Here is a 23,998-nt window from a genome sequence, read left to right on the forward strand (position 1 = left end):
AAGGAATTCTCTTGGGATGAACCAAAGGTTGGTGAGTCCTGTGATTTCAGAAGAAAGTGCATGGACACAGCTATTTCAAGTAACCCAGGTTTAAGTTCTGAAAAGCCTCCAGATAGGTCTTACCTGACTTTCAGAAACCTGGAAATTCATCTGCTTCCTGCAAAGTGCCTTCTCCGTAGTCATCAGGTTACTACTCACTGCTCTTCTGCAACTTTTGCACTTTCAAAACTTCTCCAGTGTACTTGTTTGTTAGCTAAAACTTCTGTACATGGGAAGAGAAACAGCAGCAGCAGTCTTTAGGTGATCTTAGGTTGCTGTAGGCAACTTCTTGCTTTCTTTGGTTGATTATTTTTTCTTGCTTTTTAAGAAATTTTTTGTTATTCTGTCTCCTAGAGCTTTCACTGTCACTGGAGATGTAGTACCTCTTCAGACCAGCTAACCAGAAAAGCTCTGCCTGCTCTGGGTTAACATACTAAGCCTGAATTATTTCAAGACTAGAAGAAAAGGGGCTTTAAGGCATTTGAATCCTTTAAAGAGTTGGAAAGCTATCCCAGAGTTCAGATTACGTGATCACCAATTGGTTATCATTCATCTAAAAATGCAAAATTTACATCAGATGAGAAAATTCTGGTCAAGGTCTAAGGGTACGTCTCCTCATTTTTCTCTGTTAAGCCAGAATTCCCTATGAAGCTGCATCTCTCATGATGGATTGTAACTATTTTTTCCTATGACAAACAGGTGTTCATACAATAGGAAGAGACCCCTTATAGTGCTTGCATCACAGGCACAGAACAAACAGGCCCGTAAAGGGGAAAGGGAGTCTGAGGTCCGAAATTACAATTTCTACAAAGCATTTTTAAAAGGCTATTTCTTTTTATTTAGAACCAAAATTGACTTTCACTGAAAAAAACCTCTCTTGCTTGGCATTTCACATTAATTCGGTGGTTATATGTTACCTCTCAGGGTGCTGTTCCCCATGCACTGGGGAGCTGGGAGCCACAGGGCATCTCTGTGGGGGAAGCAGGACCTGTTAGCCAGGTCCATTCCATTGCCTTAGCCAGGAGTGGCACAGCAGAGGGAGACTCAGTCCCGGATATAGGGTACTTCCCTGGAGGAAGGGATAGCCCACGCTGGGACAGGAGGTTAGAGCGAGGGTATGGTAAGGTCTACATCAATGAGCTACATGCTGCCAGGCTGAGGAATGGCTGTGATGCAGCTGGAATGTCAGCTTTGGGACCCAGCCCTTAACCAGGCACCTACAGTAACTGTTTTACAGAGAATAAGGGCTCAATTGTATTTCTTTTTTAATGGGGCTATTTAAAAATGAGGGTGTAGAATGTGGAATTACCTTCTTTCCTCCCTCCTTGCAGGTGTGTGCTTCAACTCCTTCACTTGTAGATGGTTATTACAGTCCTTGTAGGACTATCCCTCTAACAAGAGTTCATACCAGACTTTTGTTACAAATTTTATAGAACATGTGTTTAACTCCAATGTAGTCAAAAGCTTTTGGGTTGAATGTGCCATTTTGGAGGTGAAGTTGTTAAACAAACACACTATAAATAAAAAATGCAGATCAACTCAAAACCAATATTATATCAACATCATAGGGCACTATACAGATACACCTAGAAAACTACATATACTGTTCTGGCTCAATGTATGCTATTGAAATTCTCTTCTGTATAGTGAGTGCTTGTTTTCATAGTGGATTTCTTCTTATGTCCACAACTGTAGTCCCGGAATGCCTCGTTGATCTTCACAATATCTCTGTAAGAGGAGAGAAGGGAATTATTAGATAAAGGAAATTGAAATGTGGAATCATTAAGATTAGAAGCTTACACTCATTTCGGGCACAGTGTTCAAAAACATGGCATGTGGTTTCATTTTTCTTACAGATGAATATAGTACTCAGACAGGAATGGGCGAAAGTAGGTTCTTTGTAAAACAGAGTGGAAATAGAGAAATTTTATATTCCATCATGTCAATACTACAACTCCTTGTCTAGTCCCATTCCTTTCATTTAGTCAGATGCAGTTTCTGCTTTCCAGTTTTTTAATTTCAGCCTCATTCTCTTCATTGTCTTTTCATAGATTTTGCACTTAAACCCCAAGTCTCTGTTCTGGTTCCAGCCTTTGTGTGGTCACTACTATCCAATTTGTTCTTGTCATGTACTGCCTCCCTCTGAACCACCCAGCTCAGTTTAGTCTTACTTCCAAATTCTTGCCCTGGGTTTCTCACTAAGTTTTAATGTTGATTTCTCTTACCAGTTTGCATTCAGACACCATTTAGTGCCAGTCCAGCTTTGCAGTGTCAGGTCCTGCAGGGTTGAAGGTGTCCAGAGTGCTGAGAAGAGAGTGCTGCATCGGGAAGCATGTCTGCTCAGCTGTGCATTCCCACTCGGGAAACATGAACCACGTATTTTTATTTTGGCCAAATGTGAGTAGATTCTTGCGAGAGATCATCTAATTCTATCCTAAGTCATGATAAAAGGGTCTTCTAAAGTCATAATAAAGGGTCTTGAGAAATGAGAGAGCTTTCAGTTCTCTGGCTCTGCCTTTCTGTGACCTCTCAGGCAGCATAGTTCTATTTTGCTTTTCCTGGCCTAGTAGAGGAGGGGAGGACAAGAAACACCTCCCGCCTTTCACAGATGACAGTTTAGTGGAGGAACTGCTGCAATAAGAGAAGCTGGAGAGGGAAGCCATTCCTCTGCATGTCTTAATTCCCTGGTTGGTCTTTTCTGTAGCAGCCTTTGTTGGCTGCAGCCTGTGAAGACTGCTGGAAGTGCTCCCCTGGGGCTTGTGCAGGGGATAGGGGTCTGCGAGGAGCATGGTGGTGTTAGTGACCTGACTTTTGCTGTCATGGTAGAGGCATCTACCTCAGCTTGTTCTGCTGTCTGTGTGCTAAGCCAGCCACCCAGCCAGTACCTTTACCACTCCTTTGCCTCGTAAGTCCAGAATGGAGTAATCATGTCAGCTGACAGGAGCAATATGTGGTTTGGGCAGGGGGGCCGGAGCACCTCATGCTCACCCCATCCTCCAGGGCCCTGGTCCCTTCTCCTTCCCCTTCTCTCTCCTCCCTGTGCCAGCCTGTGCTGCTCCTCTGCTTGCCAAACCAAAACTTCAATAATTACCAGTGTGTAAATACTATAAGAGGTGTCTCAAAAAAGAAGGAAGCTTCAGGTATCTGCTTTTATCAATCATGCAACTTTAAGGTGTTACTCAGTGTTTCTGTTACTGACAGGCCTCTCAGTCATGTGTGCATGCTTGGCTTTCTGAGTGATACAGGTCATGGGCAAAGTGCCATGCAACAGTTTTAAATTTAGTGGTTCTCAAAACACAATTCTGCTGATGAGGTATCCACCATGATCTGTGCTTTGTCATTTTATAGACTAATTCTTAAAAGATTAAAAACTTTTAAAATTTGGAAGAGACAGTAAGGCATGAATGTTTGGCAAGAATTTCCTAGATCCATCAGTTAGTCAACCAGACAAATCAATTTTGTTTCCAAGGGCTTTTTGTTTTGTTGTGTATTTTCATTAAGTGTGGCTGAAATATGCTAGATTAACAGCTTTATAGAAACTGGAGTTCTTTATGATTGAACATATGTAGCACCATTCAAGACCCAACAATATAATTCAATTTTTCTTTATTGAACTTAACTGCAGTTTAAGAAACTACCCTTAGTTTGACGAGTTTGAGGCGTTGACCTGTGGGGCATTAAATGAATAAATAAAGTATTGCTAAGGTTACCAAACACTGTACTTGAGTAAACAGATGTTTCCAAGAGCTATAACTCAGATACACTTTAAAAGAAGCAGTATTGCTCAAATCATGTGAGTGCTTGATAATCTTAGATTCCTGTTTCAAGTTAAGTGCTGTGGTGGACAACTTTCTGAATTGCATATTTTTGCCTATTAATGCTTTATTAAGAAATTAAAGTCTGGAAAACTGATCTGTTTGAGATTAAAGTATTTCCCAATACTTACATAGAGAAACAACATAAATCATAAAATACATTATTTTCTCAAAGGAGGCCTTGGCATATACAGACATCCAGCTTCTTTTGCAATGAATCACACATACAAGCTGAACTGCTCACTCCTATAGTGACTCATTTTAATATACTTCTTTCTCAGACCTCAGCTCATGAAACAAAATTCACCAGTGCAAGTTTGTCCCATCTCCACAGTTTATTTCAATCACTGTTGGTTCTTATCATGTCATGTTTTGTGTGATGGGGAGACCCAGGTGCCTGAAAATGGACAGAAAGTAGTATGAATGGAAAGAAACCTTTTCTCCTTTTAAATTCATGCACCAGAGCATAAAACATTTCTTATTGTGTGAAAATTTCAAGGAAATGTTTACCTGGCTTGGTAAAAGGAGCACAGGTTGCCCTGTGGAAATGAGCATAAGTTGTTTTGACTCTATTTCAGTTCAAAACCATTTTGGTATCTGAAGAAATCTACATCATATGGCCAGACATAAGATGATTTCTATTTCACTTCATTGTCAGGAAAAAAAGGGGAACATAATATCATTGGGTCACTGACAAAAGCTCAGGCTCACAATACTTTCTGATGCTGAAATTGACAGTTTGTAGATTGTATCTATTTGGATATTACTATAATCAAAAAAATGAGAGACTAAGTTAAATATCCAGTCACCTTTTAAATGCTTTCTAAAGCAGTATGGTGTCTGTGAATATGCCATTGTCTTCTATTCTGTGCAGGCAGCTTGAGTTGGAGAGTCTGGATATAAATAACTATTTACATTTACCATCTTTTTTTTCCTCTTATCTCATTTTTGTGTGTTTATTTGAACATATATATAGGCAACCTCTGGAAAGGCCATCAGTTTTGCAGTATTTCACATCTAAGATAGTTTTTCATATTAGATAGCTGTCACAAACCAGTAGAACTACCTCTACCTTCATGTATTTCAGAGAATCCATGAAAAGGAGTATGTTTTTTAATCTAAGACCCCATATTGTTTGTATTTCTCAGATATCTTTCACTGAAATGAGTTCATGCCATCTCTGTATGTAGAGCCTTACGTGATGCTGCAAATTACACATAAGTTATGTTATATCATTTTATATCACTATAAAATGATATAAAATATCATTTTATAGTGATATAAATATCATTTATAGTGATATAAAATATCATTTTATCCTTATTAGTCTCGTGTAGAAGTGTACCTTATACGAAGTTATCACATTTACTCCTTTTTGTTCTCATTGTAAGATGTCAGTTACTTATCCTTTCAGTGTTTCCCTGTGGAAATGAATTTAATCTAAATCTATCTTTTCTACCGTATGAAATGACAGACCATGGGAGAGGCTGGAGGAAGAGTTGCTGAAAGAGATAGGAGGGAATAGGGAATCTGGGGTGGCTGATTTCTATGCCAAAGGATTACAGCACAATTTTCTACTTCAAATATGATGCCTTAAACAACAGTTTTGGATCATGCTTACTCCATGATTGGATTGTATCTCTTTTGTTGTGCAATATGCAAATCTCCAGATAGTGACAATACCTGCCAGAAATAATGTCTAGTTACAGGGCTGTAAATTTGGGGTAACCGGGATAATGAAATACTCCAAAGAATTTCCAGCAAGACCTGTTCATATTTTTGGTTAGTCTGATGAAAATCTGTTTAGTCTAAATTTTATTCATTCTACTTCCAGGCTACAAGGAAGAAACAGTAACTTGCAAGAGGTGAGGGGAGGAACACAGACATAAGGATTAACCTCTCCAATCAAAAAGTATGCTCAGAGTTGGTCTTTTTGTAGGATTGTAGCTGGATTGTTTTGTATATTTCTTGCCAGTTCACTGAATCTGACTTAGTAACACTTGGCATAGGTCAGAACTATCCTAAATCAAAATGCAGTTGTGAGTTTGGGGTAGATATCAAAGATTAAATAACTCAGAGAATGAAGTCCATTCTCTTTCTCCAAGATGGTATTTTGCCATATTATGATGTAGGTATATTTTCAGGCATGTGCCTTGCACAGAATTTTGGCCAAATAAAGCTCCCTATAAATGTACTGCTTGTATATGCTGACATTGTCTGCATATTACAATAAGGATGAAGCACTGAGGGAAAAGCGTTGTCAAATCATATGTGCCCAGCTGTCCTGACAGTCTCCATTTCCCCTAGTGTACTGTCACATACTCCAAAGTTTCATTCTACCTGATGTGTCATTTACTGAATCACTGTACTCTCAGTGTATGAAGAAATTGTGAAGAGGATGTTTGTTTTTCTGATTAGGGCGAGACATATGTGATTTCTCTGAGTTTACTTTGTTAATTTGTCATTCCTTGCTTAAGCTGGCCAGACTCAACATAGCTGAAGGTGACCTGATTTTGATCCTGACAAATTCCATTGACTGTGGTAGAAGGAAGTGCTGCAGGAAATATACAGTTGAGTGGCGGGACATAATTACTCCAACCACTCAAGCTAGGTATGCACAATGTCTCATCCTAGAGATAACACAGTTGCTTTATCTTGTTTGATGATTTTTTTTCTGCAAGTTTCCAAACTCCTCCATTACGCACAGTAGAATTTGCACAGACTATGCAGGAGTGGTGAGAGTCTATGACTATTTCGCAATATGATTCCATATCCTGTCTAGCCATAATCCTTAAAGTCTTAATTTGAGAGAGTTACTACTAAGACTTCTAATCAGGTATCTGAACATTACATATTTCAAAAATTACGTCAGACGTACTGAGAAAGAATACTGTCTGATTGTAAGTGAGCACTACATTCTTGTTCCTGATCCAGAGTCAGCCTGCTGTGAAAAGCAATTGACAGCAACTAATTGATTAGAAGAATGTTAAAAAGAACATGTGCAATTGCTGAGAATTGTTTTATTTAAAGCACTTTTCCATTCCAAACATTCAGACAAGTTACCTGCAACATTGATTTTTTCGAATCTCATGGGCTTTAGACAGGTTTCCATTTTTAAAAGTAAAAACTGTGTTATTGGACACATCTTTTCAACCACCCTTTTGTTTTGAGCGTGCTCAGTTTACAGTTTTTCTCCCTAAAAACCGACCAGTTCATTCAAGACTGTGAGAATCACTGTAACTTTGCAGTTTATGCATCATGTTCTGTAGGAAAGCCAAATTTTGTCACCAAAAATGCAAACATTTTAAAAAAATCTCCCATACTACTTTGCAACATCTAGCTCTGCTTTGTGAGAAACCATCAACCGTACATTTTAATTCCAAGAAAAAAACCCTTGAAATTCCCAGAAAAATCTTGAAGAACTGTGAATCACATTCTTGTTTTATGGTTTAAAAACTTTGCCTTCCAAACGGTGCACTGCTTTTGTGGAATTCTTTTTTAGTTGCTTAATTCTGCAACACCTTGGAACACAAACTGAACTACCTGTTCACAGCTATCAATTCCCTGAGGTGATGGAGAGATAAGCATTGTGACAATGATGCTAAACCCCTTTGTGGATCAGTTCCATGGTAAATAATTCTGTTGATGGTACAGAACAGCGTGCAGAGAATCCCAGTCTTCCTCCAACTCTTTTCAACTTTCTGGTACGTAATCTAATTCCATAAGCAGAGAATGTTTGTTCTTGCCCCTTGAGGCAGCTTTTCTTTCTTCATTCTGGAAAACTCTATGCCTTGCTTTTACAATTAGCACCTAGGTGCAGTCTGAAATGCCTGTCAGGTTTTTGAGCTGCATCATCCTTTTCCTTTATAATCTGTGTTTCAGTTTTTTTCTGTGTTCAGGAGAATTTTTATTTCAAATCCTCCACTGAAAAACAAACAAATCAACCAAAACAAAAGAAGAAATGTAGTTGAAAATATATGATACTTGCATCCTCCTGCCAGAATTTGATTCAAATCAGTGGTTAAGAAAGCAGGTTCCTTCCAAGCTCATGGTGCCGGCTGGTAGCTCATCAATGAAACCTTCTTTTTTAAGGATTTCAAACGTAAGATATAGGGAGTGAGGAGGGATTGTAAACTTATTTTGTAGCAGCAGTGTATGTCCTTCATGTAATTCAAAATTCAGTCTTAATAGGGAACAGAGTCTGTATTCAGGAGAGAACTGTCATTCGGTCTAATAAAAGTATATGTAAGTGTTCCCATTAAACAGAGTGGTTCAAGTCTGTGCTAAAATAAAGCTTGTCTGTACAAGTTTTACTGAATCAAGAGTGGTTTGCTGGGAGATAACCCCAGTACAGTTGTATCACTGCTATGCAAGTGTTCAGTAGTAGGTAGAAGAGCCCGAGACTTTTATTCCTTTAATTCCCAGACAGATGCAAACTAATCCTCTCACCTGGAGATTATTTCAGCTGGGTTTTTTTCATAAGTTTATTACTCAAAAATGTTTCATCTGTAGCTTCCTGCTGCAAAATTGTTCTTCCTTTTTATACTTAAAATCAGTGTACATACTTCCAACCATTTCTTTTTATACAAGTGCCAGACCCTATTATAATTAATGATTTGCCCCAGATTGTTATTGGTTTTTAAAATAATTTAATATTTTTTAATTCTACAGAATTTTAATTCTATACTTACTCTTGTAATATTCATGTTCTCCTCCTGTGAATTTCTGCAAAATTAGAACTTAGTTTTACAATGCTGTAGCAAAACAGATTGCTTTGCATAATTGTCATGAAATCAAAGGGGTTAAATCTGTCAGAAGAAAATATAATATGTAACTCAGCAGCTGAAATTATGCTAGAGTGAAATAATATTCAGATCTCACCAACTTAAATCAGATAAGCTGTGGCTGAGTAAATAGAATGATTACAAGCAATATTGTCTTTGAGAAGGCTATCTCCTGGGAAATTGCTCAAATAATTGCAGGGAGAATAATGTTAATTTCAAGACAGTACTGAAGTCATCTTTCTCATGCATATATATATATATTTTTTTTAATAATACATTCAGTTTGTTATTTATCTGAAAAGGGTACTTCAGACTTGAAGTAACCAAGAAGATTAGTGTCCTTGTTGAATTTATTATTCCAGATTATACAAAATGAGCTGTTAAAATAATTTTAGTTAGAGTTTGGGAAAGAAAAACAAAGTCTTACTTTTATTACTTAATTGATAAAAAAAAGTGTAAATAGTATGCATAAAGTGCCTTTATGCATACTTTTCCTGTAAATCCATGTTGCATATCTCAACTTTGGTTTCATTTTGAGCCTCTCCAGGCTGGATGAAAGATCAAAAGTAATGTTAGCAACACATGGATTATCATAGAGCATAGATGCAAGTGTGCTGGATAAAACACCAAAAGGATAGAAACAAAATAAAATAAAAAAATTATGGATTTATTCAGGTCCAGCTCACTATAGTGTAGTGTAAACCTGCCCTTGAATTCACATATATCTTTGTGCATACAACTGGAAAACACTGGGAGATGGCGGTAATCTCTCCCGTAGGTCAGAAAATTACAGGTGAACTATCCTTTTCAAAACAGTAATTGCTTTTATTAAAGTAACTGAAAATAGTTTAGATATTCATCCCTTGCTTTCTAAGGTACTTCTCAGGGTGAAGAAAAAAAATTTCTACAGGTTTAATATAATATTTTTAAAAATAATTTCAAAATCATAGTCAGAGAGATGAAAGACAGAATTTACCATTAATCTTTTTATATCCTAACATTCTTAATGCTTTGTTTATCACATCACAGCTCATTCATTAGTTATCCCAAAATCATGTTACTGTGGTGACAAGCAGTAATTCCATACAACAGCAAGTGAAACCTTTCTTTTATACTTTCATTGTTCTGGTTCATTTAACAGATGATCTTTCAGTCACATTAAAAACCAAACAAAAATCCCTAAAATCTTCAAAAAATCAAGCACTAGTCTTTCATATACATTAGAAATAGAGCGAGGCATTCAATGCATATACCAGCTGGGACCTCTGGCAAGGGTACCAAATGCAGAACTTCAATTTATGGATGAAAAGCAGAATGAGTGGAACCATAGTATCTGGAGCTCATCAACTTGTGCGAGGCAGCAGCTACTAGAAAACTGCCTCAAAGTAATTGTGGTCTCTGAAGATGTCACGGCCTCATGGAGTGCATGCATCCTCAGTTACTGCTTGGAAAGGTGATTTTGTGAAGTTCTCAGGAGCATACCAAGCATTTAATTTAGAAATCAAAATGCGTGTCCAATACACTACCCTTGGAAGAACATGAGCACTAAGATCCAGAAGGCTGAAGCAGCCACAGGAATTGCTCTTTCCAATGTTGGCACAAAGGATCATTTATAGAGACCTTTCATCCCTGCCTTCCATGTCTGTCAGATATTCTTAGAAGATCCTGAAGATCACACACTGAAGTGGAGAACAATATGACCTCTTTACAAGAGAGGACACCTCCTCTAAACTCTTTTGCCCTGTAGAATAATAACATTTGCTGAAGTATTTGTTAACAATTTAGACGTTTTGATTGGAAATAATATAACCTTTTTTTTTTCCTGATGTGATTGTATCAAAACAGGTCTACTTCTGCATCTGGTTCTAGATTCTTACAAGGTTCGTGCTGTTTCTTTCCAATTTTGAGGAATCCTGACATAGTTGAAGTGCTGCAGATGACTCAAAGCCACTAATTAATACTCCAGAATGTTAACGGCATAGTTTGAGGAGGAAAGTGGGTTACTAAGGAATGGCAGTAAATCACTCAGTACTGAAGTTGTGCCACAACTCTGTATAAATTTTCATTTTGACACTCTACCACCGTCTCCACCCCTGCACCCACAATATTCTGCTGAAAGAAAAATCTTGGCATTCCTGAAATTTAGCACACTCCTTCACCATACCAGAGAAGGTTGTTACAAACTAGAAAATACGTTTAACTAGGGGAAGAAGGGATATGAAGTCCGTTGTCTTAGGATTGGCAGGATTTGAGTAGTGTATATGAAAATTTAGTTGCCTTTGGTTGCTTATCCTCTCCCCCCAGTGGTAACTGACTGCAAGTGTGGGAAATATAACAAATACAGCAAATCAATTAAAGCTTGAAACAGAGTATACTGGCCTGTGCAGCACTTCAGCTAAAAGATAATGCTCTGTTGGGACTGAACATGCTCAGTATCGACTGAATCCTCAGTGAGGATCTGTTGTATTAATGCAATCTTCTCTTCAGCATCGTGGAATTGATATTTTTCAGAGGTTAGACTGGCCTCATTCACTTGAAGCTTTGCAGACATCAGAATCTCTCAAGATGGTATAATTGAATATCTGAAGTAAACATCCAATATTTCAGACAAAACAGTTAATATTTGCTGAATTCTGGAAGAATTAAAGAAGGGTGAAATGATGAGGAATGTTTATTTTGGAAAGTAATTCAAACTTTGATAATCCTAAAAGGACATAAAAGAAGTTTGTCTTAGTAATTTCATTCATTAAATGATTACCACATACAAAAATTTAATTTTTACTTACGCTAAGTAGCTTTTTCTTATTGTCTGTTTGTATATATTACTATGTCCTAGAGGTCTCAACTGAGATTGTAAACTCACATAACTGCAACACAAAATAATGATGGGCCCAAAATCTGATGTGGATGATCTATCATCTTTCTCAGTCTGTGGGGTGGAAAGATTGAAGATCCATAAAAACAAATCCTTATGTCTACTAAATTACAAAAGTGATCCTATTTCTCCTTAGGCCGTTACACTGCTCTTTACTCAGGACTTTCCATGACTTTCTCAGACATTTCTTTAAGATATTATCAATGCAAGGCTCACCAAATACCAGGAATTTACAGACAATCCCCAATGTCATCAGAAAGAAAGCAAACTTCCAATAGGTTTGTACACCTCATGTCACTTCAGTCTTAAACTTCCCTGGGAAATTTAGTCAACAACCAGATTAAAATAAACATTTAAACATTTTGAAAATGTCATTGCAGCTCTGTTTTTTTCAAAATTCTTGTTGTGTTCTTGGCTTATAATATCATTGACATGACTTGGTCATGTTTGTTAAGTGACCTAGCCGAGGAGAAATGCAACTTTGGGACAAGGTTAAGAGGCTACAAGGAGTTGTTTTTGAATGTACAAAGATCATCATTTGTTCCTATAAACAGTGCAGATTTTAACTGATCCCCTTCTAAATCCAGCTGCTGGGTCATGGAAAAGCTTTGGTTTCCTGGCAGAAGAATCAAGAAAAATGCAGAAGACGGGGTGAGAGTGAATGTGTTTGGTGAGTAGAACGGAGATTTCTTGAGAGGTCATATAGTGCAAGGATTACAGGTCGGACAGGATATTGGAAGGCTATGAGAAAATGATGTAGGTATAACTCGTCCCAATATGGTGCAATACAAGGGACAGGCCATGTATCTGCCAAAGACCTGTATAGCTGTACTGTTTGACGAGGAAAGGCAAACCACATAGTGTATTTGTGTCTTCTTTCTGTTCCTTTTGACCTTCATTCTTTCGAAACCATTTTTAGAAAGCTTAGTCATTGTGTGGCATTAGCAATATAATTTCCTGGGAGTTCTGGGACTTTCTGGGTGTTGCAACCTTAGTTATTTCTTATTTATTTATGAAGCATCTTTAAGTAGTCAAGTCAGTGTTCTGCTTTGGAGGAAAATCTTCTTTCTTGTCAACGTGAAACTATTGCTGTGGTATTATGTCATTTTCTCTTCTTGACTGTAAATCTTCATGATGATGGTAACTTGCATATTGTAGAAGAAATAGGTTATATCTCACTAAATAGAATCTCAAAGAAGTGGCAAGAAAAATGTATCTGTCAAGATAAAAACCAAACATGGTTAAAAATTGCTGAGTTTATTTTGCTGTAACTGTATGTATGTGTTATGCTTTAAATCCTCATGATTTGTTATTGGAGAAAAACTGATTTTAAAAAGCTACAAGACCAGAATTTTTGTTATATTCTTTTACAGAGTTCTATCTCCAAACGATTGCTAGGGAAGAGTCAATTTCACACATGCAAGACTATCCAAAATATTCTATATTTATTTATAATTATATAAATATATATTCCACATGTAAGTATGATATTTCCAGGAATTGCCATGGAAAAACCAAAATTAATACCCAATGTTACTTAATTAATGGTAAAAAGTGTTACTTAGGAGCAAAAGCATCAGGAAAGTCCTCTCGAGCACTAGCTGCAACACACTTGCCATCTGCGTTTACTGTACCAATAACTGAGTGTTCAGTTTTCAAAACTGAATGTCTACTATGTTTTATGATGTAATGATAAATTACTCACAAATGTACTGTGAACAGATGCAGAACATTTTAGTGAATCTTGTCTCCTATCCAAATTTTCATCCAGGGAAGACGAAATTATAGACTAATTTAGTTTGGATGAGGACATAAGAAAAGTTAAGAAAAGAAATTATGTTGGGTTTCTAACTTGATAAAGTACTTTAAGTGAATTTGAAGTGAAGGAAAATAAAGAGGAGTCCTGACAGAGTGGCAGCTTAATCATCAGTTAAATGGTTGTGATTGAAAGATCTGGAATATTGACATCTGAAACAGAGGCATCAATGCTGTGTTTGCTACACAGACAGCAAAAAATCCTATTTTGTGTTAACTGGAATTGCTGAGTAATTATTGCCATAAGGACAAATCTCAAGTTTTTAACAAATTAGAAGATGCTAACACAATTTTTGAAACATATTGCCATTTATAGAAACTGTATTTTAGACAGTTAAAATTTTCTTTATAGTTCCAATTGCAGAAACATTTTAAATGCTCTTTCAAATCTACTTGACAGTATATCTTTAACTAGTTGTGTTTTCTTTGCAGAGGTGACTTTAGATATACAGAACTCCCACTGACTACCAAAAGTTTTGTCTGGCGTAAGAAGATAGAAGTAAGGGCTATAATTAAACTTTAAATGTAAAAGTATTTCTGGCACTAAAACAGTTTTCAGAGGCATTCAGAGCTGTGGATTTCTTAGGGGAAAATACGTTGCTAGAATAACCCCCTAAATCAAACAGAAGTTCTTTATAAAAGAAAATTTTCTACTAGTGACTTATTCTCCCTGTTTGCTCTTACCAAATTCAAGCTACGGCACTTTTGACTGCCTGGCCATTTTATTCATTAAAATGACAGCTTGAATTCTAATACTGAACATGTAACTACCATGAAAGTTTGATACAGTTGTTCCTTAGAAGTGATCACAGATATATCATAGCATGTATATAGCTGCATCTGCACAAAATGAATATTATTCAAAGGGAGATGTTACTGTGTTTGCATTAAACTTCTGAAAGACTGCTTGAATATCTTCTCAGTGAGAGAGAGTTTTGCTTTCTTCCTTGTCTCAGACCTACATAAATAATTGTATGCATTTCAGTACAAGAAGCAGGGAAGACTGATCTTGGCAGTGAAGGCAATGAAGAGGATCTTAAGCAAGATTTGGAGGATTGCTCATGCTGCTATTTTTTTCATTGCAGTTTGTTTACATTGGGGTGCCAAGAATTTTTAGTATACATTAAGACGAACTGTGTGCCTGCTTACTGTCTGCACAATCAGATCAGACTTGTATGGTTTGTTTATTATAATACAACTGGTCTTCTAAAGTCTGCAGTTGAAATTACTACAAGAAGTGAAATGGTATGTTGCTTTTCACAGCTTCATGCTATATTGCACAGAAACTTTTAAGCTGCTTACAGACTTTATTGAGGTATAGAAGCAAGAACAGATAGATATCTGTTTATTTGCATAAAAGGAGTTAGTCACTTTCTGGAGCCAAAACCTCTTGGTGGGAATTCTTTGGCCTCAATGACTTTAAACTTTCCTGTCAATGTAAAAATGCTATTTGTCTGAATTACTTGTTTTTTTTTTTATTTTGCTATGCTGCTTTTTAAAAAAAGATACTGACAGCAGTATAAAATAAACAAGGCCATGATTGTCAGTACTAAACTAGCAAACAACTGATTCCTGTTTTGCAGAAAAAATAAAGGTCCAAATAAAGGTTAAAGTTGGCTGAGAAAGTCATAATTTGAGAATCTTAGCAAGAAACCTGATTAGATTTTTAGGCCAAGGAAAGTTAAAATCACTCAATATTAGGGTCTTTTCTGTAAGAGGTGAAATATAGATGCATGAATCCATGAGATAGACAAGTTCAGGTATTGTAGCCCTGGATGCTTGACACATGTTTCTGGCAACACACCACTTTCTTTATCCACCTATTGCAAGTGGTGTAAAAACCCTGAAAGAAACATCTCAGTGAGCCTACATGTCTTGCACATCTTTATTGTGGAGGTATGTTGAGTCTAATATTTTTTGACTCACAAATATGGACAGGAATGAATGCATCAGTGTTTCTGTGTTAATGGTGGTTACTTCCACGGTCTTCTTCCGTGAGATGATGCTTCATGAAGATAGATTGAGACTGGATGTACAATTGTGGAGGAATTTGATCTTTTTGCTCAGGTGAACACCATGAAGAAAATGAACTTGGGGAATTTATACTTAATTTATTGTCCATTAACAGAAATTTCTGATCAATATTTTGTGTATTAAGAAGAAAAGAACATAAACAATTAAACAAATAAACTCTTTTCTTCTTCTTTTCCCAAGCTCAACTCTGGGCAAACACCTTTCCTCCCACTTAGTCTCAAGTTCTCTCATTTTTAGTAAGGGTTACACTTGCTCCATACAATTCCTCCAGTGAGGTGAGAGTGGTGCAGGAAGTTCGTGGTGTGCATGCAGATTTTGGTCTGAAGCTCTGAGCTTCTTACTGGTCTTCTGTTGCTGTTCTTATAATTACTACCCCTACCCTTGTGTATTTTGCCTGTGCACTGCAGCCTCTCAGGGCTGTCTATGGCCAAGTGTGAGTTGCCCATGTACTGCAGTCTCTCAGGGGCAACCCTTGTCTTGGCAAGGCTTGTGGCATTTGGGAACTACAGGCCAACACACAACACACACATCCCCCACCACCCCAATGTGGGCTGTTGGAGGTGTTCTTTTCATTTGATGCATAAAATGTTCTTTGAATGTACTTAGGGGATGGCTCCTCAGCCATATTGGAGACTTGTCAGCAAGAAGAGTGACCCAAGCTCTGCTTTGACTAAAATCTAGTTATTTTACTTTACAGATTAGAAGAGCTTTAGCTAAGGAGGCTGAGAGACACTTGGCCTGAGTGATTCCTAAAAGATACCTGAAAGGTAGGAGTCCTTGATCCAGTCTCATCCTTGATGAGTCTGAGGCTGACTTCAGACATGAATTCAGACTCGAGACCCTGTATGCAAATATGAGTGATCTGATCCCTAATCTTCCACATCTCATGTAAATGCTTTTTCATCCAGCTGGTTAACAAAGTGAAGTCAGTCACCACCATGACTGTGTGTCTGCAAGGAGCCTAATCCTGTCATTCAGCATGCCTTTAGTTCAACTATTGGATTTAGGTGCCAGGTGGTCTAATCACTGGTTTTCTGGAAATCTCGGGTGGGAGTAATGTCCCTTGCCCAGGCCGGAATATTTCAGGAATGCCACTAGCAAAAGACTATAGTCATGTAGGTACATTTCAAGCCAAGAAAGGATGTGCTAGTGTTTTCAGACACTTTGAACATGAGGTAGATATCTGGGATATTCTGAGATGCTCAGTTGGTCCTAAAGGCTTAAAATCCCATTTTAAGCACAGAGGGCATGAGTTTATACATGGAATTCATATAACAATTTCATGTTAAATAATAAAAGAAATTACGAAAGACTGTGGAAAAATAGGGTCCTTTTGAGAAGGTCTGATGATAAACAAACTGTTCATGGTTCCAGATATTTCACGATTAGAAGAGCCCTATTATATCCTTTTTTCCTGGGAAGATACTCTATCAATCATGATAGATTAAAATAAGTTGCTGAAGGTTTAAATCATTTCATAACCTGTAGAAATATCTGGCAGAGGTTTTTGTGTGGGGGTAAATATGTTCATAGGAGCTGCTTTGCATTTCTTAATACTTCCAACTCATAAATGTAACAAAAAGGAGCAATAAATATCAATGTGATTGTCCAGAACATTTGAAATAATTGCAGTTCAGTTTGCTGGACCACACACACAATTTCTATCTGTTAAGTTGTCAAGGACATTGTAAATTTTCAGTTATGTCTGATACTTTGCAGTGAAATACCGTACGTATAATTTAAGTTGTCAGAACCTTTGTTTCTCTCATTTTAACTTAATAAGACAAGAATCCTTTCTTTTTCCCTCATAGAATATTATAATTCTGACTGAGCTGCACTTAGAAAATACTATCAATTATTTTCAAACCACTCACATCTCACATAAAGAGTACTATGTTGAAGTTACTTTCTATTCTTATGGTAGATACACACTCAAGGTCATCATATCCATTGCTCAGTGCTTATGAGCTTCCTTTAGTGACTGCATTTGCAAGTGCTGAATTCTGCTACTGAGAGATGTAGGCATGAAACCACTTAATTCCACTGAAATCTATGGGACTACTTGTGTCCTTATGGTTAAGCGTGATTCAGTATTTTGCTGGAGTGTGGTCAGAAAGCTCAGAGCTTTTTCAGCCTGGCTTATTAGGCACTGATCATGCACTTCTAAAATCTTAATTTAAAGCTTAGCTGGACAAGGCTAGTTTTCTATCAGGTAATGCAATCTGCTTGTGATTCTCTCTTCAGTTTCCAGTGTAATGTTAACTTGTGTACAGGTAAAAGTGCAACTGGGCCATTTGTGCAGTAAATGAAGGGCTGCCCAAGCCATAGGGTAATGTATTGACAATCCATTTAACTAACAGATTTAACTCAATTTTTAAGAGTCCTAACTGAATATCGTGTATAGACACAAACATATCTGATGCACGGCATGACTCATGTTTACTTATTAATATAATCCTGGAGATAAGGTATTTGACTAGAGCATGCCTTTTTGCATGCTGAAACTAAGACGGTTATATAATACCAGGAGTAGCAAACAACTTTTTCAAAGTCTCATGGAAGCCATTCCGGAGTGGGAATGCCAATTTCATTATCACCTATAAGGAGCCAAACAATGAGGCATTGTAGCCTCACAGACTGTGCTCAGAACAGGAAGCTTAAGTGCATCAGCCAGTAGGTAAACTCAACCAGGCTAAATCCTGTCAGATAGAATACATCTGTTAACAGAACCATTAGGTGTATTTTAAATGTTTTAAAACTTTTGCGAGGAATGTTCATGGGATGAACAAGGGAGAACGCAATGCTCTGGGCAGTTCATAGTAAGAATGGGTTCATAATAGTATTTTATCCACTGGCCTCAGGACATTTTGCCATGTAAACAGCTCTTTTAACGTGCAGTTTATAGACCTGAAAATGAAGAAGGTAGGGGCTATGTTGAATGGGAACAATAACATTTTAAATTAAGGAAGGAAGATGCTAGAGGGGTAGAGAGGAAGTGATAAAAATGCTTTTTGATTATTACTTTTATGGGGGAAAAGAATTCTGATGATTCTAGTTCTGAATAAGTACTGGTGTTGTAATTTACCAAGTTACTAGTTTTATTTCAAAGTATGAAAGTACTGGTAAAAATTTATTTCTACAAATCTCTTAGGCATTTATAAGAAAGTTCTGTTTATTCTCAAACAGTTAATTGACCAACTGTGGAAAAAAAAAAATCAGTGAGTGGGGTCAGTGAAGAACGATTTTCCCTTTGCTTAGTTAGATCTAACACTTAAATAACAGTATGAAGCAGCTGGATTTAAGAGATAGAAGAGCCAGGATGGATCTGACTATATAGAAGTCCTGCCTTGAATGAGAAACCTTCTGGAAAAGGTTTTCAATATCCTTCAAAAAATCACAAGAGAAATGGTGTCCTGGTCAATGATAAGGGCTACAACTGTGATAATTCTAATTATAGTAGAACTTTTCTACTAGACTACAGAATTAAAATGTTTTGTATATCATGGTACCCTTTAACTATGCAGAATTTCTGTCAAAAATAATCTGGGAGAAAATGTGTTACATCAGTACCTCCTCCCTTTTGCTTTCTATGCCTTCAGATAAAAATTACAAAATACAGACAGCTGTTATTCAAACTCAAACAGTAATTTGAGAAAGGAGTCAGAATTTCAATATTTGGAGTCTCTCTTATGTTGGTGGAATATTTCCTTCAGGCACTTTCTGAAGAAGACAGAGGTAGAGCACTACTGAGTAATACCTGCAGTGCTCTTCAGGAGGTTCTGCCAAGAAGCAGCTCCATCTCTCTTCCTGGCCGAGGTGACAAGAGAGATTTTCATCTCAAATTTATTTCCCAGCAGCAGTTAGTGTTCACCTTCCCAACATAGCAGATTGCATTCATTAAAAATCATATTAAAAAATGTTGACAAGGAGAAGGAACTTTGCTGCTGAACTTTTAGAGATGTGCTGATATTCACATGCATCCCTCACACATTGCAAGACTAGCAGTTACATGTAATAAACATCAGATTGCCTTTAGTGATGTGATTCCAATGTAATTTTTTATACTCATGAAAAGGAATAGTTCTCTAATTTGAATCTAATTGGGGTGAACCATAACACTCTTCACAAGTGAGTAGTCCCATTCTTACAGGAAAGAAAACCCAGAAGAATTTGTGATTTGTAGAAGGTATTGCACAGCTGTATGGGATAAAACCACATGCAGAATTTGATATTCTGACTTTTATTTCTGTATGCTGATGCAGCTGTGCTTCACCAGCACCTCCACAAAGCAGAAGAGTGAGAGAAATTGTGGGTGGGGTTGTTCATTTATTTCTAGGCTTTTCCAGTGAAGATTCTGCCATTCAAATATAGGTCTTATCAGTCTTTAAAATAACATCATGTAAGAGAGTTTCCAATATGTTTTTGTTTCTGTTTGTTTTATTTTCACAGGTTCTCCAGGGAATTTTTTTCTTTAAAATTCCCAGCATGACTGAAAAAAGTCTGGTGACAAGTTATTACAAGAGCCTTCTTTCCCTTAGTAGGAATTCATATATGACAAAGTTTGAAAATATTTTTTGTATTGCAACTCAGACATTGTGGAAGTTAGGAAAGCCTAAAGGGGTCAGGAAAACCCAGCTAACATCCATTTCACATGAACAGTAGAATCTCATCTCATTTTGAGGAACATGTGAGTTTAGATCCAGATTGGGACTGAGATCTAACTGTAGATGTAAACTTTCTCAAATGGTTGTCTGTTATTTCTGTGGATCCATAAATCCCCATTGCTGTGTAGATACAAATGTCAACAATAACAATAACAATAAAACAATAAAATTTGTAGTCCTGTATGGCAAAATGAACACCCTACATAAGAGGCCTGAAATAATTTATCTATAAAACTAAAAATGGAACACAAAATTCTTATGCTTCAGGTACAGTTTCAGTATTAACACAGCCTGTAGACATTGTGAATACCAGGATTCATATAGTAGGGACGGCCAAGAAGTTCATAACTTTAGACTGAATTTAATATTTGAATTGGGCTACAGTAAATTACTTCATAAGATGTCCTCATCTCAAATTGCTTCTAGTGTCATCTGAGTCCCCTTCTTAACTCAGCTAGAATAACCCTTCAAGTTTTTATTACCCAAAGACCTGTCATAATGTGAAATGGGACTGAGTTATTTTGCTCAGACTAGCAACAGATGCTAGTATTAGGACCACTTCTTATCTCCTTGCTACTTTCCCCCATAGATTTCACAGACTTGTGGTTCTCAGATTGAACTTTCAGCTTAGATGTTCCAGTCTGTGACCTAGGGAAGACAGAAAATGTAGCTGCTTTAACACAAGCATGCTCTTATTCTGTCACCACTGGCTTAAACAAAGCTAATAAATGTTTCTTAAATTGAACTTTTCTTCTTGAGAAAGATTCAAATTTTATTGTGTAAAGGGAACTGGATTCATGTTTATTTCTGAGGTACTAATTATGTATTTCAAGGAAAACTAGCAAGCTGTAAAGTGAATCAATCTTTTCAAAATTTGCGTTCTTATGTAGGATCCTCCTCTGAAAATGCAGTTTATGTGCCTGGCCTTTAAAGTCATCTTATTATAGACCTCTGGCTGAAACACTCGTTGTGTAATCAGCCTAGGATCTGGTTTGTTTTTCTTCTGTTAGTCATGAATGGGTTAGGAATGAACTAGCATGGTTTGCAATGACAGATTTAATATGTTGTTTTCCTCCAGCTTCTTCACAGAATTCTCTGTGTGTGTTGTATGCATACACATGCTTGCAAGAATCAGTCTAGATTTTTCACAGTGAGAAGTCAGTAGTTTCTCTTTGGAGACTGTTCGTATTTGTCTTCAGTTGTCAGTGTTTTTGTTTAGCCACAAAACAAAATTAACTGAAAATGCTCGTTGCAATTAAGAATTTTGGCATAGATTAGACTCTATCTTTCAGGATATCCAGATGAAAAGAAGTTTTGGTTTTTGCCCCAGAACTTATTTCCATGCACTTGTTTTCAGAAGGTCAGCATAAATCAGGGTTTGCTATACAAGACAGAAGGTTAAAAAGAAGCGACTTTTTAAACACTCCTGCTTGTTGGCAAGTCAGTATGGAGTTGACTATCTCTCTCGGTTGTGAATGTTCTCCTGCCACTTTTGTTGTCCTTCGAGCCCAGGTTTTACTGGTGTGATAATATTAAATCTGTATAAATGGTGTCATGCATTTTTTCAAGGTCCATTGTTAAAACCCAACCCTATATAGGAATGCCCTTTTATTCCTCATGCCAAATTTTTCTTGGGGCAGAGGTTCTAAGTACACTGTTGCTTTACACTTTTAGAGTTGAATGCCTCTTTTTATAGCAGATATCTCCTCTTTTTTTACTGTAGTAGTTGTTATTTTATCACAGATCTGTAGGTTGGCAGCAGTTTCTGTCAGCTGCTCACATGATTTTTTTTCATCATTTTGCATGTCTCTGTTTAACTGAAGTTATGTTCTAGTCCAAGCCAAAATTCATTATGCTGACACACATGGTAGTGTTATGATTATCTCTTGGTATTACTGGGAAAAGGAATAAAATAATGCGTGAAGTGTTGTTTTGAGTTCTTTTCTGTCATAAATTCTGTAAGTAATGTGGCAATTGAAGTAAAGCAAGAATATTTGCAAAGTGCGCATAGAAGATAGTAAAAATTTTTTTTTTTGTACTTTCCATATTCCAGAGAGTTGTAATTCATTCTTGCTCATTTTCAACTGTCTCAGATAGGGATGACAAACCAAGAAATTAAGAAAATGACAGAACTTACATGGTATTTCAAACAGTAAACTTTTCTGTTATCATAGACTTCTCTTGCATATGTTGTTTTGCTTCCCATTTCTATATGCAAATAAAATAGATGAAAAATATGTACTGAGTTGGATTCCTTTCTCTAATTGACTTTGAATGTAAGTTGGGAGGCCTAATGTAATGTAATTCACAGGCTCTTGAGCCCTGTGAATTACTTGGACTGCAATCTTATTTTTAGTGGACAGTTTAGAAACTTCAAAACTGAAAAATGTGCTCAGTTGAAGATGGAGTAACAGAGCAGGTGTCATAACTTTAGTTGTCCCTTCACCAGTAATATTTTTCTCCAGATAGCAGTATGTAGAAGATAGGATGTAGTAAGCTTGATGGGCAGTGTGTGGATTGAGTTGGTGGATGCACATTATCATAATTGTTTTCTAAATAATGTCTAAATGTATAGTTATAAGAATACTTTTTAGCTCTCTGATCTGGGAGTGCAGACACAGCCTATACTCCAGCCTTCTGTCGAGGCCAGATCCTGTGTCCACCAGTCCTCCTCCCTGTGCCTACACTAGATTTTTGTAGAAATGAAGTTCCATGCATGGGCTGGAAGGGAATTGAGGCTGTATTTCAGCATATCCCTGGTCTGCACAATGAGAGAACCCAAAAACTGATAATGCTTTCATCTTGATAAGGATTGTGACCTAGCAACTAGGTCTGGGCATTTTCTTTCAGTGAAAATTCAGTATCCTTTCCTAGAATATACTCTGCCTAACTTCTGATCCCTTTTACAGATGTTAGATGCAGTGCCATGTCAAAATGTGCTGCATATGGGAGAATCTCAGTTTTCATTCAGTGATATTCTGGTCCTTGTGGTTTTAAGTGAGGAAAAAATACTAAATGGTTAACAAAAATTATCAAATTAACATTTTTACCTTGAAGCTTTAGTCCCAGAGTCATGCAACTGGAGTTAGCAATTGTATAGACTACTTTATTTTCTGCAGCTGATACTGATGTTGCACATGACAACACCAAGCATTTCTATTACTCATTATAACAATTGTACCAATAGGTACAGCATGTATTAAACATGCTGCAAAGATCAACCTGTAAGGCATGGAGGAGAGGAGCAGGAATTGGGAAAGCTACTGCACCTTTTTCATCAATAAAGAATTTCCTCTGTAGTGTTTCCTATCCTGGTTTAAAAGATGAGAATGTGTGCAAATGGAATGTGAGAGATCTTTAAGGAAGCTGTATTCAGTTAGGTCACCTCAGCTTTTCCAAAAACACTTGTCTCAGAATAATTTAGGCTGATTGCAATTCTGAGAGACAATTGGAGTCACCTGATTGGCAAACATACTTAAGACTGTAGAAATGCCCTCTATGGGACAAGTGAAATGTCCATCACCTTAAAAAAAAGTCATATACATTTATTTGTAAATGATATAAACCTTGAGTTTACTGAGTTAAATTCTACAGTTTATGGAGACCAATTTCCCATTGAGATTTGCCCAAATCAGAATTTTCAGAATTTGGCCCAGTCACACAATTGGCACAGGGTATATCTGTATTGGGTTTGCTTGGCAAGGTTCTGGTGGGGGGGGCTACAGGGGTGGCTTCTGTGAGAAGCTTCCAGAAATTTCCCCTATGTCTGACAGAGCCAATGCCAACCAGCTCCGAGACAGACCCACCTCTGGCCAAGCCCAAGCCCATCAGTGGTGGTGGTGGTGCCTCAGTGGTAGTGTATTTATGAAGGGGGAAAAATGGCTTCAGAGCAGCAGCTGGAGAGAGGAGTGAGAATATGTGAAGGAAATAGCTCCTCGGACACCAAGGTCAGTGGAGAAGGAGGGGGAGGAG

At 37.2% G+C, this 23,998-nt stretch overlaps 1 long non-coding RNA gene across 1 annotated transcript; it reads left to right on the top strand.

The window, feature by feature from the left end:
• The first annotated feature begins 7,521 nt into the window (after positions 1-7,521).
• On the top strand, positions 7,522-16,131 carry LOC116788926. Its single transcript, XR_004357805.1, has 5 exons — positions 7,522-7,558; positions 10,484-10,518; positions 12,101-12,183; positions 13,761-13,827; positions 16,060-16,131. It is a non-coding gene; the product is annotated as an uncharacterized LOC116788926 (long non-coding RNA).
• The last annotated feature ends 7,867 nt before the right edge of the window (positions 16,132-23,998 follow it).

The sequence above is a fragment of the Chiroxiphia lanceolata genome, chromosome 6, assembly GCF_009829145.1.
Source record: "Chiroxiphia lanceolata isolate bChiLan1 chromosome 6, bChiLan1.pri, whole genome shotgun sequence".
Classification (NCBI taxonomy): domain Eukaryota; kingdom Metazoa; phylum Chordata; class Aves; order Passeriformes; family Pipridae; genus Chiroxiphia; species Chiroxiphia lanceolata.